This window comes from Peromyscus maniculatus, chromosome 9 (genome assembly GCF_049852395.1).
Source record: "Peromyscus maniculatus bairdii isolate BWxNUB_F1_BW_parent chromosome 9, HU_Pman_BW_mat_3.1, whole genome shotgun sequence".
NCBI classification, from domain to species: domain Eukaryota; kingdom Metazoa; phylum Chordata; class Mammalia; order Rodentia; family Cricetidae; genus Peromyscus; species Peromyscus maniculatus.
Window position 1 is genome coordinate 59904546 of NC_134860.1, and position 19305 is coordinate 59923850.

A 19305-nucleotide genomic window follows, 5' to 3' on the forward strand; every position below is an offset into this window, starting at 1 on the left:
AACCAAGCAAGTGGAAGATTTGTGTAGTAAAAACTTTAAGACATTAAAGAAAGAAATTAAATAAGATATCAGAGGATGGGAATATTTCCTGTGTCATGGACTAGTAGTGTTAATATAGTGAAAATGACAATCCTATTCAAAAGCAATCTATAGAATTCAATGCAATTTCCATAAAAATTCTAACACAGTTCTTAACAGAATTGGAAAGGACAGTTTCAAGCTTTATATGGAAATAAAAAAAAACTCAGAATAGCAAAAACAGTCCTGAATAATAAAAGGACTGCTGGAAGTATCACCATCCCCAATCTCAAATTTTACTACAGAGCCATAGGAATAAAATCAGCATGGTACTGGCACAATAACAGATATGTTGATCAATGGAATCAAACTGAAAATCCAGACGCAAGTTCACATACCTATGAATAACTGATAGGGAAGCCAGAGATACACACTGGAAAAAAGATGGCCTCTTCAATCAGTAGCACTGGTCAAACTGGATGGCTGCCTGTAGAAGAATCCAAATAGATCCATACTTATCACCCTGCACAAAACTCAACTCCAAATGGATCAAAGACCTCAACATAATAGTCTTTGATCATATGCTGACCTGATAGAAGACAAACTGAGACTCTAAAAGCCTGAACAGACATTTTGTAGACACTAAGGGACCATGAATGCTAGACTAGACTACTATGCCCAGCAAAACTTTCAATCATCATAGACAGAGAAAACAAGATATTTCATGACAAAACCAGATTTAAACAATATCTACCCACAAATCCAGCCCTACAGAAGGTACTAGAAGGAAAACCTCAACCCAAGGAAGTTAGATACATCCATGAAAACACAGGCAACAGATAATCTCACACCAACAAAATCCAAGGAAGGAAACACACACACTACCGCCACCACCACCACCACCACCACCACCACCAAAACAAACAAACAAACAAAAAATAGGAATTAACAATCACTAGTCATTAACATCTTTTAATACTAATGGACTTAATTCACTGATAAAAAGACACAGGCTAACAGAATGGATACAAAAACAGGACCCTTCCTTCCACTGCATACAAGAAACACACTCCAACTTCAAAGACAGACATTACCTCAGAGTAAAGGGTTGAGAAAAGATCTTCCCATCAAATGGACCTAAGAAGCAAGCTGGTGAGCTATCCTAATACCTGACAAAATAGACTTCAAACTAAAATTAATCAAAAGCAATAGAGAAGAATATTTCATGTTAATCTAAGGAAAAATCAATCAAGATGAAGTCTCAATTCTGAACATCTATGCCTCAAATACAAGAGTACCCACATTTGTAAAAGAAACATTACTAAAGCTTAAATTACACATCAAACCCCACACACTAATAGTGGGAGACTTCAACATTCCACTCTCACCAATGGACAGGTCTGCCAGACAGAAACTTAACAGAGAAACAAGGGTACTAGCAGATGTTAGGACTCAAATGAACTTACTAGACATCTACAGAACATTTCACTCAAACACAAAAAAGTCATAAAACAAATCTCAACAGACACAAAAATTGTAATAATACCCTATATCTTATCAGATCACCATGTGTTAGAGTTCAACAACAAAACAAACTACAGAAAGCCTGCAAATTCATGGAAACTGAACAACTCTCAACTGGATCACCACTGGATCAAGGAAGAAATATAGAAGAAATTAAAGACTTCCTAGAATTCAATGAAAATGAATGTACAACGTATGTAAACCTATGAGACACTATGAAAGTAGTGCTGAGAGGAAATTTTATAGCACTAAGTGCCTTCATAAAGAATTTGGAGAAATCTCACACTAGTGACTTAACAGCATACCTGAAAGCTCTAGAACAAAAAGAAGCAGACTTACCCAGGAGGAGTAGATGGCAAGAAATAGTCAAACTCCAGGCTGAAGTCACTGAAATAGAAAAAAAGAGAACAATACAAGGAATCAATGAAACAGAGTTGGTTTTTTGATAAAAATCAAGATAGACAAACCCTTATCCAAACTAACCAAAAGGCAGAGAGAGAAAATCCAAATTAACAAAATCAGAAATGAAAAGGGGAACATAATAACAGACAACAAGGAAATCTAGAGAATCATTAGGTCATACTTCAAAAACATGTACTCCACAAAATTGGAAAATCTAAAAGAAATGGACAATTTTAAGGATAGGTACCATATAACCAAAGTTAAATCAAGACCAAGTAAACAATTTAAATAGACCTATAACCCTTAAGGAAATAGAAACAGTCATTAAAAGTCTCCAAACCAAAAAACAAAAATAAAAAGCCCAGGACCAGATGGTTTTAGTGCAGAATTTCAAAGAAGAGCTAATACAGTACTCCTCAAATTGTTCCACACAATAGAAACAGAAGGAACATTGCCAAACTCTTTTTATGAGGCCACAGTTACCCTGATACCCAAATCACACAAAGATGTGACAAAGAAAGAATTACAGACCAATATCCCTCATGAAACTGATGCAAAAATACTCAATAAAATACTGGCAAATGAATCCAAGAACCATTAAACAAACAAACAAACACCCATCATGAACAAGTAGGCTTCATCCCAGAGATGCAGGGATGGTTTAACATGGAAAAATCTGTCAATGTAATCTACCATATAAACAAACTGAAAGAAAAAAACCCACATGATCATCTCATTAGATGCTGAAAAAGCCTTTGACAAAATCTAACACCCCTTCATGATAAAGATTCTGGAGAAGTCAGAGACACAAGGACCATACCTAAATGTACAGCAAGCTGACAGCCAACATCAAATCAAATGGAGAGAAACTCAAAGTGATTCCACTCACATCAGGAATAAGACAAGGCTGTCCACTCTTTGCATATCAATTCAATATAGTACTCAAAGTTCTAGCTGGAGCAAGAAGGCAACAAAAGGAGATCAAGGGGACACTAATTGGAAAGGAAGAAGTCAAACTTCTGCTATTTGCAAAAGATATGATAATATACATAAATGACCGCAAGAATTCTACCAGGGAACTCTTACACTTGATAAATACCTTCAGTAATATGGCGGAATACAAGGTTAACTAAAAAAAAAAAATCAGTAACCCTTCTATATACAAATGATAAATGGGCTGAGAAAGAAATCAGAGAAAGGACACCCTTTATAATAGCCACAAATAATATAAAATATCTTGGGGTAATTCTAACCAAACAAGTGAAAGACCTGAATGACAAGAACTTTAAGTCTTTGAAGAAAGAAACTGAAGAAGATATCAGAAAATGGAAAGATCTCCCATGCTCATGGATCAGTAGGATTAACATAGTGAAAATGGCAATCTTGCCAAAATAATCTACAGATTCAGTGCAATCCCCATCAAAATACCAATACAGTTCTTCACAGACCTGGAAAGAATAATACCCAACTTCATATGGAAAAACAAAAAATCCACTATAGCTAAAAAAATCCTGTACAATGAAGGAACTTCCAGAGGTATCACCATCCCTGACTTCAAGCTCCACTATAGAGCTATAATAATAAATATAGCATGATACTGTTTTAAAAATAGACAGGTAGATTAATGGGATCAAATTGAAGACCCTGATGTAAATCCACACACCTACAAACACCTGATTTTTGACAAAGAAGTGAAAATTATACAATGGAAAAAAGAAACATTTCAACAAATGGTGCTGATATAACTGGATGTTTGAATGTAGAAGAACAAATAGATCTATATCTATCACCCCTCACAAAACTCAAATCCAAGTGGATCAAAGACCTTAACATAAATCCAGTTATGCTGAACCTGACAGAAGAGAAAGTAGGAAGCAGCCTTGAACACATTGGCACAGGAGACAACTTCCTACTTCCTGAACGTAACACCAGTAGCACAGACACTGAGATTGACAGTTAATAAATGAGACCTCCTGAAACTGAGAAGTTTCTGTAAGGCAAATGGCACTGTCAATAAGACAAAAAACTCAGCCTACGGAATGGGAAAAGATCTTCATCAACTCTACATCTGACAGAGGGCTGATCTCAAAAACTCAGGAACTCGAGAAACTAGATATCAAAATGCCAAAATAATCTTATTAAAAATGAAGTACAAATTTAAACAGAAAATTCTCAACAAAAGAATCTCAAATGACTGATAAACACTTAAAGAATCAACATCCTTAGCTATCAGTGAAATGGAAATCAAAATGACTCTGAGATACCATCTTACACCTGTCAGAATGGCTAAGATCAAAAATGCTAATGACAGCCTATGCTGGAGAGGATGTGGAGTAAGGGGAAGAGTCCTTCCACTGCTGGTGGGAGTGAAAATGTGTACAGCCACTTTGGAAATCAGTATGGAGGTTTCTCAGAAAATTTGGAATCAATCTACCTCCAAGACCCACTGATACCACTCTTGGGCATATACCCAAAGGATGCTCAATCATACCACAAGGACACCTGCTCAACTATGTTCATAGCAGCATTATTTGTAATAGCTAGAACCTGGAAACAACCTAGATAACTTAGATGCCTATCAATGGAAGAATGAATAAAATTTGGTACATTTACACAATGGAGTACTACTCAGTGGTAAAAAAAACCAATGACATCATGAAATTTGCGGGAAAATGGATGGAACTAGAAAAATTCATCCTGAGTGAGGTAAGTCAGACTCAGAAAGATGAACATGGTATTAGATATAAAGCAAAGGATAATCAGGCTACAATCCACAGCCTCAGAGAAGCTAGGTAACAAGGAGGACCCTAAGAGGGACACATGGATTTCCATGGGAAAGGGAAATGGATGAGATTTGGGTAAACTGAGAGTGGGGTGGTGGTGGTGGAGGGGACAAGATGGGGGGTCAGGTTAGTTGTGTTGGGGGCTGGATGGAGAGGGATTGTAATGAAAGAGATATCTCTAGGGGGCCTTTTGGAGGCCAGGGAGAAATTTGGTGCCAGGGAAACTCCCAGGAACCTTTTCCCCACACTGGGATATCTCTCTCAGCCTTGATGCAGGGGGAGAAAGGAGGTTGGTTCTGGCTCAACTTGATGTGTCAAACTATACCATTCCAAAGAAATCAGTACATTAAATAGATACTTGCACGTTGGTATTGATTACAGCACTGTCTGCAGTACATGAAGGAACAAATTTGGTGTTCAACAACATTGTCATGGGTGAGGAAAATCAGATGTACATAAAGAAAATGAAGTTATATTGTTTTCAGGAAAATGGATGTAACTGGGGCCTGGTGAGATAGCTCAGCTATGTTCTGGAAGGAAATATTTTCAAAGCACTTTCTGATTATAGGCTTGCTTTTAGAACATATGAAGAACTCTTTCATCTCTGCCACTACCAGAAGAGATTATGGTGATGGACGGACACACACACACACACACACACACACACACACACACACACACACACACACGGAGAGAGAGCTATAAAGTATGTGCTGTATTATATGTCAATTATACCTTAGTAAAATTGCTTAGTAGCAATAACAGCATGGAATACCTACTGAGAGTCAGGAAATGGCGGTGTAGATAATATGGAGATTAATTTCCAAAGCTAGAACTCTCGGGGTACCAGTACTTACCTTGTGCTGACTAGCTGTACAGCTTTGGAGTGGCTAACCACCAGGATCTACTTTTCTTTCTAGAATATGGAGAGAAATGGTTCCTGCTTGGTGTGTATCCTAGACATTGTTAGTTGTTATTTGTTAATGTAAAGCCATTAGGGTCCCCTGTGCTGAACATTACCCTGAGGGGTCTTTTCCAGGTAAAAGTTACCACTTTAACTTTATGGCCCTTTTGAAGCAAGTGCCAATATCCTTAATACACAAACGCCAAAATAGAGCTACAAAGAGGACAGTTAACTTATTTCAGGCTGGTCTCAGAAGAGGCAAGTAGCTGAATCCAAATTTGGATGAAGGCCGTTTATGCTTCCTATGAATAAACACTATCCAGTGTGGCGCTGACCCAAGTGTTAAGAGAAAGTTGTCTAGACAGCCTTGTTTTCTGAGTATGAAACCATAGAACTCCAACATGTTTGGGCAGCTTTTGTGTTTCTCTCGTAATTACTTCTGACAATCTTAATAATCACCCAACCTAGCGCATGCACCTCCTGGGCACACAAGCTATTCCCCAGCTCCTTGTCTGTAGCAAAGTCATGCGACTGGTTCTTTCCAAGAGAATGTGAGCAAAAGCATCTGGCCATTTCTAGGCTGAAGTCAGGTAAGAGTGGGTGGACTTCCTCCATGCTCTACTCCCTGCCCTATCTGTGAGTTTACATTTAGGTGGAGGAACCACGTTATGGGAGGAGCCTGTGAGCTTTCATTTAAGGTGGAGGAGCGAGATTGTGGGAGGATCCTGGTTCCTTAATGATCGCCTACATCAAAGTCCTGTTTGCCTACATGTATTAAGCATATTTGAGGTGTTAATTCCTGATATTTGGGACTTGAGGCTATTTATTATAGAATTAGCACACCATGACAAGTCTCTTACTGAATGTAACTTTTGCCAACACATCTCATGTCTGGGAATTTTAAAAATATGGGCCAAATATATTGACTGATTCTCTTCATGGGAGGAGATTGCAGAGTTCCTGGAAAAGTTTAAACAATATAAATAAAGTTAGTGTGATATAATATATGAAGAGCTCTTGAAGAGTGGCCTGAGTTTCAGTTCTCTCCCAATGTCTGTCTCACTTATGGTAGTGGGTATTGTTGCTTCACATTCCCTCTTGGCCTTTGCTGTACTTCCTGTTTTCTGGGGTTTCAGCTGTGACCTTCTGCTCTAGGATTTCCAAGACCCACAAGAAATTGCGTCATTTCTGGCCTCTCAACAGTGTAACTGCATCTCTGGGTTATTTTGAAGTCAAGCACTCACATCTTACAAACCAAGCTGATAGGCAGGTTGGCTCTGTTTGGTTTCAGCTACTACTTTTCTTTTACTTATGAGTCTGGGGGGTTTGCCTTCTAATCATTTCACCAACTTCCCTATTTGCGTTATGTCTTTCTTGGTGTCATTCATTTCCTCAGAATCTTACACTCTTTCTGCCTCCTTTTCATGGAGTTCCCTGAATCTTGAGGGGAAGGATTTGATGGAGGCGTTCCAGTTACGACTGAGTGGTCCAAAGTTTCTCACTCTGAACATTTTACAGTTGTGGGTCTCTGTATCTGTTCCCATCTACTGCATGGGGGAGCTTCTCTGAGATGGCTGAGTAAGAGCTAATCTATGGGTACAGCAGAATGTTGTTAGGAGTCATTATACTGCTATATTTCTATAGCGGAACAATAACATTTGATTTTACTCTAGACCCCTGGCTTATCTAGTCTCAGGTTCTTGGCCACCTGATCAGTGTCAGGCATGGGTTCTATCTCATGGAATAGGTCTTGAGAGTGGTTGGTTACTTCTCACAATGTTTGTGCCTCTGTTACACAAGTGTATCACACAGACATGTCACTATTGTCTATCAAAGAGTCTGTAGCTGTATTGGCACTTACCTTTCTCCTCTGGTAGTGTGCAGAGTACCTTCCAGTACCATGAACACTAGTCAGTAGGGGTTAAGACTCTAGATAGGCACCATCTTGACTTCTCTATGTTCAATGACATATGTAGGTGTTGTCTTCAACAACAGGGCCTCACCACAGTTTGTATAGAACAACTGATAGCCTTGATAGTAGCCTGATTTGCTTGAGAGTTTCCAGGGGGCCCTTTGGCCAACAACTCAACTCAGTTAGATGTGACCCATTTCTGGCACTGGAGGTTTCACTTGGTGTGAGACAGCTAGCCGGGACTTTGTCTTCTCTGTTTTTTTTTTTTTTTTTTTGTGTGTGTGTGTGTGTGTGTGTGTGTGTGTAATTTTAAAAGGTTCTACAGTAGTAGGTTTACATATGAATTCTCAAATGATCCTTAGTGTTAGATGTCCTTCCCTATATTTCCTTCCTCATCCCTTTCCTCCCCCTCTCCATTAATCCTCCCATTCCAGTCCCATCACCCTGGCTTTCCATAACTATACAGTTTCCCTTTCCTTGGGTGATCCATTTGCTGACCTAGACATGATGACATGATCCTAGAGATTCCTTGTGAAGGGATGGAAAACTAGCCTTGTATTCTGATGCTTGTTTGTTAAAAAGGAAACCGAGCCAAACACAGAGCTGTTCAAATGTGGTCATCACGCTCAGAGCCACTTACCAGGTTGGAGGAGATGCAGGGCTAGGAAGTGAGGGTGAGCAGTTTGTTAGAAGAATGCAGGGTTGGCCAACTGCAATAATAAAGAAATCTAGACTTAAATTTTGAATGCCTTTAAAATAGTTATTTTATAATTTATTCATTTTTAATAATAAATTTCACTTTCAGGATAGTTTTTAGATTCACAGGAACATGGAGTAGAGTCCACATACATCATAACTTTCTTCCATAGTTTTGTGTGTGTGTGTGTGTGTGTGTGTGTGTGTGTGTGTGTGTGTGTGTGTGTGCATGCATTCTTAGTTTGATCACTTTTGGATGTAAGCTATGTGAGGGGCTGGACAGAAGTCTAGCCATGATGCAATCTAAACAAAGGTCTTCACCAGCACCATGGGGAGAGCAGGTTGTACTTTGGCCATTCAGACTCTCCGTGAGTTTAGGTAGAGACCAAACTTTGAACTCCTAACATGGGTCAGGTAATCTTTTGGATATCATCTGTCCTGGGAAGAGGGAGAACCTTGGAAAAGTGTCTCCTGCTTCCTTCATACATAACCTAGAAAGAAACTCAGTGGAGTCATCAAGAAGTCAACACTTCTGGTAGCTGGGGGAAAGGGATATGAATTAAATCACCACCATACTTAGGCTGAGTATATTACTGTCCATAATCCTGTGTGTGTGTGTATGTGTGTGTGTGTATGTGTGTGCGTGCGTGTGTGCATGTGCACATAGTATATCTAGAAGAATTGTTGTGTGCTATATTCTTCCTTTTAGTTAGCTATCTCTAGCTCCTGAATAATCTCATTGTCCTTTGGGTAATGAGAATCAAGGAAAGGGATGCTGGGAAGAAAGGCCCTGGGGGAAGATTCATGTGGGTGTAAGACACAATTGTGCTCATGCCACCTACCTGCTTCTGTGATTCATCTTGGTCTCTACACCTCACGGTCAACGTGCTGCTCTGTAAGCCTTATTTTCAAAAGAAAAATGGAGCTTGAGCAAGGAGGAGCACCTGTGCCCAACAGTGATGAGTACAAACAAATCCAGCACCAGGAGACATGTAGAATGGAGCACTAGGGAGAAAGTTACACCATCCCCAACCAGGGGAAGGACCTAAGGAGCATAATTATGTATTTATTAGTTTTAAATTATAACTTCAAAAATTTCATACAAGTGTGCATTGTTCGTTGAACATATTTCCATCTTCCCTTTTTACCCCCTCCATCAGTCTCCTTTGTCATTCTAGACAGTTTCAGTTTCTAAGTCACACACACACACACACACACACACACACACACACACATATGATTACATATATCAATATAAAAATCTAGAAAAGATAAATGAGAGAACCATACTGTACTTGTCTTTTTGAGACTGATTTATTTAGCTTAATATTCAATTGTATACATTTTTTTTTGCAAAAAATAGAATTTCATCCTTATGGCTGAAAAATTCTCTCTCATTCTATATGTACATGTGGAACATTTTCTTTATCCATCCTTTTGTTGATGTACACGTTAGTTAGTTCCCTAATGTAACTGTTAAGAGTAGTGTAGCAATAAACACTGATGTGAAAGTATCTCTGTGATGTGCTCACTTGGAGCCCTTGGTACCCAGAAGTGCTGCTGGTGCTGGGTCATATGGTCTTTTTACTTTCTTGAGAAACTTCCATAACAGCTTCTGATTTACATCCCCGTCAGCAATGTATAAGATTTTCCTTTTGTCTATACCCTCTCCAGCATTTGTTATTACTTTCTCCCCAGTCCTCTGTTATAAAGTGATTTTATTAAATTGATTTGGATGTAGTGTAAGTCAATATTTTGTATAGATAGCAATTGTGGATTTCAAAGCTTGACAAACAATGGGTAGCTTTGAAAGTATAAGTTATAATTATAGAACTGTGTAAAATATAGAACTCCAGGACAAGCTGAAAATTTGGAATTATTTTGCCTAGTGCCCTCATGGAGTCATACAGCTCTGATTTGCATTTCTCTGAGGGCTTGTGAGTGAACGTTTGTAAAGAATTGTGCCTTTTCTCAGGGAAAAGAACACATGTGTCAGACTTATTTATTTATCTGTATGAACTCACAGCTATTTTTAATTTTTTCATACACATTGCTCCATTTTATATATATATATATATATATATATATATATATATATATATATATATATATATATATATTGCTCCTAGAACACATTCTCGCCTATCCTGCATTTTTTCATCTTTTGTATTTGTATTTCATCTTTTGAGAACTGTCTGTTCATTTCATTAGCTCATTTTTTTTTCTTTTCTGGACTGGGTTGTTTGTTTCTTGATGTTTAGTTTTGAGTTCTTTGTATATTGTCGATATTAATTCTCTGTTGCATGTGTAGCTGGCAAGGGTTTTCTGTAGATTGACTTTCACTTGCTTAACTGTTTCATTTGCTGTCTAGAAGCTTTTGAATTCATGAGATCTTATTTATTGATTGTGGGCATTCTCTTCTGAGCAACTGGAACTCTGTTCAGAAATTTCTACCAGTTGAGGTATTTACCTACTTTTTTTTCTTTTACAGTTTTAGAGTTCTATACTAAGGTCTTGATCCATCTGAAGTTTATTTTTGTACAGGATGAGAAATAGGGATCTGCATTCACTCTGGTACATTAGAGTGTCCAATTTCCCCCAGAATTCTTTGTTAAAGAGGTTTTCTGCTATCGGATGTGCATTTTAGGTGTCTTTCTCAAAAGTAAGGTAGCTGAAGTTGGGTTTATATCTTCTTGTCTATTGAACTGTTCTACATATGTCTGCTTTTGTGCTGGTACCATGGTGCTTCTGTTACTGTGAGCCTGTAGTATAAATTGAAATCAGATATGGTGACACCTCCAGCATTTATTTTGCTCAGGATCATTTTAGCCATCTGGGAGTATTTTGTGTTTGCCTACACATTTAAAAAATTTTTTAAAAAAAATTCTGTGATGAATAGTGCTGAAATTTTGATAAGGATTGAGTTTTGGTAGAATAGCCATTTTCAAAATATTAATTCTTCTAATCCATGGGCCTATATCTTTTCACCTTTTAGTGTCTTCTTCATTTTTCAGGGTTTAAAGTTTTCATTGTAGAAATCTTTTACTTTCTTGGTTGGGTTTATTCCAGGTTATTTATTTATTTGTTGTGGAGTATTAATTTAACTAGGCAAAAATGTGTTACATTTGTTTATGCTGCAGAATATTACTTTAACTGTGTAAAGGTGTGTTACATTTGTTTATGCTGAATTTGTTTAATTATGTAAATATGTAAAGATGTGTTGCATTTGTTTCACTTTGCCTGCCAAAGGCACCTAATTGGTCTAATAAAGAGCTGAACAGTCAATAGTTAGGCAGGAGAAGGATAGGCAGGACTAGCAGGCAGAGAGAATAAATAGAAGGAGAAATCCAGGCTTGAGAGAAAGAAGAAGATAGAATGAGAGAAGGAGGGGACAAAGAGTGGAACTCAATAATGCATTTTCAGGGCTTGGAAAAACATGAGCAAGCCAACCCCAAAATCAGTAGACAGAAATAATTAAAATCAGAGAAGAAATGAATGAAGTGGGAGAGGGGACGAATGCAATGAATTGATGAACAAAGTTGATTCTTTGAAAAGGTAGACAAGACTGACAAACCCTAGCCATAATGACCATAAGAAGAGAGGGGATACAATTTAATAAACTTAGAGATGAAAAGGAAATGCTTTGTATTTTTCCTATTTAGTTCAGTGTTGGCTACAGGCTTCTGGTATAGAATCTTTGTTATGTTGGGTACATTCCTGCTCTCTTCAGGGCTTTTTTATATTGGATTTTTTCACAGGTCTCTTCTGCATATGTTGAGTTGATTATATGATTTCTGTCCTTGAGTCTATACAGTGATCTATTACATTTGCTGATTTGCATTTGTTTAACCATCTTTGCATTTCTGTAATGAAGTCAACTTGATCAAGGCAGATTAATTTTTTAATGATTCTTGAATTTTGTTTGTAAGTATTTTGATGAAAAAAAATTGCATCTATATCCACCAGGGAGATTGGTCTGTAGTTTTCTTTTTGATATTGTGTCTTTATCTGGTTTGGGTATCAGGATAAAAAAATTTTGTCAGTGTTCCTTCCTTTATTATTTTATGGATTATTCTGAGAAGCGCTAGTGTTAGTTCTGTTTCAGAGGTTTGGAAGAATTCAGCAATGACTCTGTGCTCTTTAATTTCTGACAACTTAACATGAACTAAAGTCACTTGGAAAGAGGGAACCTCAGTTGAAGATTTGCCTCTACCAGATTGTTCTGTGCAGCATTTTCTTGATTAATGATTGATGTGGGAATGTCTGGACCACTGTGGCCATTGCCTTTGCTGGAGAAGTGGTCCTGGGTTGCATAGGAAATCAAGCAGAGAAAGCCATAGGGAGTGAGCCAGGAAACAAAGTTCCTTCATGGTCTCTGCTTCAGTTCCTGCCTCTGAACTTCTGAGGTGGCTTCCCTGGATAATGGACTGTAATCTGTAAAATAAATAAACCCTTTCTTCCCCAAGTGGCTTTTGGTTATGGTGTTTATCACAGCAACAGAACCCTAACTAGGATAGAACCCATTTTGGTCTGGACTTTTTTTAGTTGGTGGTTTCTTTTATTACTACTTCATCTTATTCCTTCTTATAGATTTATTTAGATTGCTTCTATTGCCCTAATATAATTTTAGTAGGTCATAAGACTCTAGAATTCATCCATTTCTTTTTAGATTCTCCAATGGAATGAGTTTTGAAGGTATATCTAATGATTCTCTAAATTTCATTGGTATCTGTTGTAATGTCTTCCTTTTCATCTCTAAGTTTATTAATTTGTATCCCCTCTCTTCCTCTTATGGTCAGTATGGCTAGGGTTTGTCAGTCTTGTCTACCTTTTCAAAGAATCAACTCTTTGTTCATCAATTCATTGCATTCTTTTCCTCATTTCCTCATTCATTTCTTCTCTGATTTTAATTATTTCTGTCTACTAATTTTGGGTTTGGCTTGCTCATGTTTTTCCAAGCCCTGAAAATGCATTCTTGAGTTGTTTATTTGAAATCTCTGGTTTTTTTTTTTAAGTAGGCACTTGTAGTTATAAATCTCTCTCTTTGAAATGTTAGCATTTTATCACATAAGTTTTGGTATGCTGAACTTTCATTTTCTTTTCTTTTTTGGCTTTTCAAGACAAGGTTTCTCTGTGTAGCTTTGTGCCTTTCCTGGAACTCACTTGGTAGCCCAGACTGGCCTCAAACTCACAGAGATCCTCCTGGCTCTGCCTTCCGAGTGCTGGGATTAAAGGTGTATGCCACCACTGCCCGGCTTTGAGCTTTCATTTTCATTCCATTGTAGGAATTTTAAAAATTCTCCTGAAATTTTTTTTTTGTGAGCCCTTAATAAGAAATTCAGGAGAATGTTTTTCTAATCCTCATAAATTTATATATGCTTTATAATTTTTCTTGTTGTTCATTTCTAGATTTATTCCACTGTGATCAGATAGAACACAAGAAACTATTTCAATATTCTTATATTTGTGAAAACTTGCTTTGGATTTATTTTACAGAACGTTCTGTGGCCTGTTGAAAAGAATGCCTATTCTCCAGTATTTGGATGGAATTTTCTGTGGATGTGTGGTAGGTCCATTTGATCCATGATGTCATTTATCTCAGATGTTATCTTTTGTAGAAATGACCTGTCTACTGGGGCGAGTGAGGAATTGAGTTATACACTACTATGCATTTGGGATTAATCAGTGATTAGGAGTGGTTTTGGGTTTTTTGTTTTTTTGTTTTGTTTTCATTTTTTTGGTGCGTGTGGGTGTGGAGGTTTGGGTGCATTTGTGTTCAGTGATTATATGTTTACAATTATAATCCCCTTTGATGGGTTTTTCTTTTTTTTTTTTTTTTTTTTTTTTTTTTTTTTTTTGGATTTTTCGAGACAGGGTTTCTCTGTGTAGCTTTGCGCCTTTCCTGGAGCTCACTTGGTAGCCCAGGCTGGCCTCGAACTCACAAAGATCCGCCTGGCTCTGCCTCCCGAGTGCTGGGATTAAAGGCGTGCGCCACCACGCCCGGCTGGGTTTTTCTTTTAATTAGTATAAAGTGGCCTTCTTGATGTCTTTTGAGTAGTTTTGATTGGGGCTGAGCCAACTCTTGTGGGTGATAAATTGCTTGAGGGTTAGATGTGCAGTGTAAATGCTGTCTTAGGTCAGACTCCTATAAGATATTTGAGACCCATATTCCTGGGGTGCTTGCCACCACAGATGGCCTTGTGCTTTCTTGCTCTGCCTGGGTTTTGTTTGTTTTGTTTTTCTTCTCAGTGCTGGGGATTAAACTCAGGGCCTTGTGCATGCTTTGAAAATGTTCTGTAGTGGAAATGAGCTCTACCCAGCCCTTGGTTTTTGCAGGCAGGATCTCACTGTGTTCCCTGGCTGGCTTGGACTCATATAGCCAAGCTGGCCTTGCGCTTGAGGTTATATTCCCTTTTCCTCTCTGAGGCTGCAGATGTGTGCCTCGTACTTTTAATGCAACTCTGAGAACAGCAGGAAATTTGCACTTGTAAATCCCTCACTTCCTGAATGTAGAAACTGTAGCATAGGAAGACATGGCTTGTCCAAAGTTCCCAGGCTGGAGTTTGAACCTAGGCCCTCTGATGCCTAGTAGGAATCTCTTTATAGAATGGCAACCTCTCTCATTCACACACATTTGCAACTCTTCTTCCAAGTAGGATGTAATCTCCAGGGAAGAGTATCTGTAGCTCCCTCACTGTCCCCTTTACTCTTTTCTAGTTACAATGATCTGTTTCCTGGAATTTTAAAATATTTCTAGTGTAACTTTAATAATAATAGTTCTTTATTCTAAATATTTTCACCTTGGAGACCTTTACTATGGTCTCTCATTTATTTATTTATTTATTTATTTATTTATTTATTGCAACCTTTAATTTTTTTTTGAGATTTTCACACATGAGTTTCCTGTTTATATTATTTCTACACCTTCCTCCTTCCAACTCTTCCTGTGCCTCCAATCTCAAATTTATGACCTCTTCTTTATTATTTCATATGCACTTGCATACCACATACTTGAGTGTTCATGCATACACATACATATGTAAACACAACCTGATGAACTGATTTAGTGTTTCTTCTGTGAATATGTGTTTAGGGCTGAACACTTCAGATTGGATGACCTATCAGGGGACTCATCCTTGGAGTGGACTGGTTCTACCTCTCTTAGCAGCCATTAATTGTCCATAGCTCTTTGTCTATGGGGGAGGCCTTGTCACATTATCCCTGTCTACACTGAGACATCAGTTGTTATTTTCACTGTGCAGGTCTTATCTAGGTTACCATATTATTAAGATCTCATAGGTCCAGCTGCTGTCATTTACAGATGATACTATCCTGCAGGAGATGTCCTGGTCCTCTGCCTCTTACAGTCTTCTGTCCCCTTCTGTGATGTTCTCTGAGCCTTAGTAGGGGTCATGTGAATGTATCCATTGCAGTTGGGTACCTCTATACATTTGGACCAGTTATAAATTTCTGTGTTGGCTATCTGTTGCAACATGAAGCTTCTCTGATGAGGGGTCGGAGCTGTACTTATCTGTGGGTATAAGGACATTTAGAATGCCATAGGAATCATACTGGTTTGAAAGAACAGTGTTCTTTTAGTAGTAGGTTCTCCTCTAGGTTCCAGGGCCTCACCAGCCATGGGGAGTTGGCTAAGTTTATAGTTCCAGGCATGAATTCCTCCTAGTGAATGAGCCTTAAGTCTAGTTAGAGAGCTGCTGGTTACACCCAGGATATAAACGCCACTATTGCACCTTTAGATATCCTGTCACGCTGGTCATTGTTGTGGTTCATAGGCTTTACAGCTGGGTAGGACTGTTTATAGCTTTTCTCCTTGGCAGTTTGCATAGCACTTTTGGATACTATACAAGCTAGTTCTCAGAAGTTTTCCATGTCAGTTCCCACTTGATAACCTCCAAATCCTGTGTCCAAAGTGTGGAGTGTCTTCAAAAATTGGGTTTTACCTTCAGGTTCTAGAAGGCAATAACTTATACCGTGTTGGGAATCTCTTGGACTAAGAACCCAAAGGGAAACATCCCATAAATAGCACTTTTTTTTTTAAAATTAGATAGTGTCTTAATTCATGTTTCTATTGCTGTGATAAAACACCATGACCAAAAGCAACTTGGAGGGAAGTTTATTTGGCTTAAATATCCTGGGTTACAGTCTACTGAAGTGAGCCAAGGTAGTAAATGAAGGCAGGAACTGAAGTCAAAGCCATGGAGGAGTATTGTTTACTGGCTTGCTCCTCATGGCCTGCTCAGCATGCTTTTCTATACTACCCAGAACTATTTGCTTAGGGGTAGCACCACCCACAATGGGTAGGGCTCTCCCACGTTAATCAAGAAAATGCCCCACAGACTTGTTCATAGGCCAATACGGTAGGAGCATTTTTAACTGAGGTCGTCATCTCAAATGACTCTTGTTTGTTGTCTTAGTTAGGGTTTCTATTGCTGTGAAGAGACATGTTCATGTCAACTCTGATAAAGGAAAACATTTAATTGGGGTGGCTCACTGACCGTTCAGAGGTTCGGTCCATTATCATCATCATGGAGAGCATGATGGCTTGTGGGCTGACATGGTGCTGGAGAAGTAGCTGAGAGTCCTACATCTTGCAGGTAACAGGAAACAGTCTGCGACACTGGGTGGTATCTTGAGCATATATGAGACCTCAAAAGCCACCTCTACAGTGACATACTTCCTCCAACGAGATTGTACCTACTCCAACAAAGCCATACCTCCTAATAGTGCCACTCCCTTTGGGGGCCATTTTCTTTCAAACCACATTTGTCTTAAGCTGGCATAAAACCAAGCATCACAGAAACCATCACTTTGGCTCGTGGACAGAGCATCATCATCCAAGGAGCATAACTTTATTAAAAAAATATACATTTTATATTAAATTTAAATTTAAATATAATAAAGTTAAATTAATAAACTTTCATTTAATATATGTATAATTAAATAAATATACAGTAATATATTTTCCTATGGCTTTTGATCATCATTAGCATTCTTTGTCTTTCTCCTCCCTCACCCTCTATTTTGTCCTCCCTTCCCCCTGTACAAATAAAGTCCCCCTCTCTTTTGTCTCAATTTCTTCATTCACAGCACCTGTGACTTACTATCCCCTTTTCCAGGGATCTATCTGTCTCCATGGTGCCCTATTACTTTCCTGGTTTCTGTGGTTATTCCAGGTTATATACTCACACTAAAGATTCAGAGCTATGATCCACCAATAGGAGAGAGCATGTAATGTTTGTCTTTCTGGGTCTGGGATACCCCACTTAATATAGTATTTTCTGCTTTTATCTACTTTTGCTTGAAAAGCTCATTTCATTTTCCTTTATCAGTGAATAGAATTCTATTTGGGCTCATTTACAATTTCAGGGGTTCAGTCCATTGTCGTCATGGCAAGGAGCATGGTAGCATGTGGGCAGACATGGTGCTGGGGTAGGAGCTTAGAGTTCTACATCTGCCTCTGTAGACAGCAGAAAGAAAGAGAGACACTGGGCCCAACTTGGACTTTTAAAACCTCAAGCTCCATTAGTGCCACACTTCCTCCAACAAGGCCACACCTCCCAATCCTTCCTAAGTAGTGCCACTCCCTGATGACTAAGCATTCAAATATATGAATGTGGAGCCTATGGGGGCCATTCTTATTCAAACCACCACAGTACTACATTTTGTTACCTGCTCATTAGTTGAAGGCCATCTAGGTTGTTCCTATTTCCCACCTAGTGTGAATTAAGCAATAATGATAGCTGAGCTAGATCTGTGGAGTAGGACATTGAGTCTCCTTTGGACATATGCAAAAGAGTGGGCATATAGCAGTTTTATTTTCAGCTTTTGGGACTTCTCCACACTGATTTCTAGAGTGGCCTCACCAGTCTGCATTCCTGCAAACAGTGAATGAAGGTTTCTTTCCCTCCGTACTCACCAGCATTTGTTATTGTTGGTTTCTCGATTTTGGCCATTTGGTAAGATGAAATCACAAAATAGTTTTAATTTGTATTTCCTTGATTACTAAGAATGATGGACACTTTAAGAGCTGTTTCTCAGCCATTTTCATTTCTTCTTTTGAGAACTCTCTGTTCATATCTACAGGCCATTTTCAATAGAGTTGTTTGTTTTCTTGATTCAGTTTTTAGTTTTTGTATATTCTGGATATTAATCTTGACCAGGTGTATATCTGGTAAGATTCTCTCCTACTCTGTACTTTTCTTCTTCATTTGGTTTATTTCTTTGCTGTGTAGAAGATTTTTTAGTTTTATGAGAGCCCATTTGTCAATTGCTGGCCTTAATTCCCAAGTAAGTTCTATTTATAAAGTCTTTTTCTATGGCTATATCTTGTAGGATGCTGCCTGAGTTTTCTTCTAGAAGTCCCAGAGCTTCAGGTTTCACACTGAGTCTTTGATCCATTTGGAATTGATTTTTTGTGCAGGATATATATATATTGGGGAAAATTATAAAGGCCACTCCACGTAGTTAAAAGGAAGATTTATTTAGTGGATGACTTACAAATGAAGGAATGGATAGGTCACGGGGGTCTGGGGAAGGCGTATCGCAATCCAGCGGTGTTTCTGGAGCTCTGCACAATCAATATCCACCATCCAGGGTCCAGGCGCAGAGAGCGCGCCCAGAGCGAGCGCTTGCCCATCCAGCTCTCAGGTTTCCAGCACCTCTCCTCACCCCGCCTCGTAGGCATGACAGTTGCCAGAGTCTCAATGGGGGTTGGAGCTTCCAGATCCAAGCTGGAATGGCTACCCACTACATATATATAAGAATGTAATTTCACTCTTCTACCTGTGGATATCTGGTTCACCCAGAACCATTTGTTGAAAATGCTGCCTTTCTGGCAGTAATTTTTTTTGTGTGTGTGTGTCTTGTGTGTGTGTGTGTGTGTGATGCACACGTGGTGTACCTGCCTGTGTGAGTGCATACATGTGTAGATGTGAACTTAATCAAAAATAATTCTCAATTTCTCATTCACCTTATTCATCAAGCTCAGAGCTTACTGATATGGCTAGTCTTGTTAACCAGCTTACTGGGGGGATCTTTGGCACCTT